Genomic DNA, 1,432 nt, shown 5'->3' on the forward strand with positions numbered 1-1,432 from the left:
AATGTTTTCTGGTTTCTTGAACAGATTAAGTTTTTGTCAAGAGAAAAATAGAACAGAAGGGAGGATAGCAGAGTCAATGCAAGAAGCCATCGCCAGGAACAAAGTGAACGAGGTCGTTGAGGCTGATCAGGCACCTCAACTCGAGCAGACTTCCAGGGAGCCACCAGGGGCCAAGCTCCAGGAAGCAGGAGCCCCTCATTTTGAGACGGCCACCACCTGAGAGGCATTTTGTCACACAGAGACAGCCGTGGATGTGGCATGCACACTGCCATGTCCCCATCATGATGATAATGGACTGAACCTCTGAAACTGTAAGCAAGCCACCTCAATTAAATGCTGTTCTTTATAAGAACAGCCAAGGTCATGGGATCCTTTCCTAACAACAGACATCCTAACTAAGGCAGCCATCTACTTAGGGGTGACACCACCTACAATGGGCTGGGCTCTCTCACATCAATCATTAAGAAAACGCCCCACAGGCTAATAAAGGGGGGCATTTTTTTTCAGTTGAGATTCCTTCTTCCTGTGTGTTAAGTTGATAAAAGGACTGCCTAGGACACTTTGTTTATTTAGACAGGCTCTCACTATGTAATCCTGCTTTCAAACTCACAAATCCACCTGCCTCTACCTCCTGAATGCTGAAATTAAAGTTGTGCCACCATTCCTGGCTACTCTATTGTGTGCGTGTGTGTGTGTGTGCGCGCGCGCGCGCACGCGCACACACGCGTGCACGCACACATGCATCTGTGGGTGGATGTCTGCAGAGCCCAGAAAAGGGTGTCAGATTCCCTGGGACTGGGTTACAAGCAATTGTAAGCTGTGTGATGTGGCTGCTGGGAGCTGAACTCTGGTCCCCTGGATGAGCAGCAAGCGCTTGTAACTGCTGAGCCATTGCTCCTGCCCCATACACACAGACCTGCTTCCTGCCTCTCATTCAGGTAGGGGTGGCCTAGTGACTTCTCTCTGGAGAACTAAATGCAAACTAATCCTGGCTGGTGCCCAAGGAAAGCTTCACCTGCCCTCCCCTCAGCCCCTCCCCACAGGCTGTTCCAGGAAGAGGTGATGCAGAGGTGAAGCAGACAGTGGGAGAGAAGAGCAGCACAGCAGGATCCTGGTCCCTCTGTCCAGGACAGAGAAGCCACCACGCCAGGCCTGTGCGCCACCTTTACAAGAGGCTACAAGCCTCTGTGGATGAGGCTGTGGCAGACTGTCCTGTATCATCACTAATCCATGCACAGCCATCAGAGCCGTGAGCATTTATCTCATCACTGGTTCTAACCCAGAAAGCAGCAAGGACAGGAACAGCTTGACTTTCTCTAGGTCATGCAGCGCCTCCTATTCCTTCAGGACAGAAGTTTCTCTTTGTTCTTAGCAATGTGGTGGCAAAAGTTCTCTCCTTTTCTTTATTTCTTGTTAAAGATTTTAGTTATTT

The sequence above is a fragment of the Microtus ochrogaster genome, chromosome 18, assembly GCF_000317375.1.
Source record: "Microtus ochrogaster isolate Prairie Vole_2 chromosome 18, MicOch1.0, whole genome shotgun sequence".
NCBI lineage: Eukaryota > Metazoa > Chordata > Mammalia > Rodentia > Cricetidae > Microtus > Microtus ochrogaster.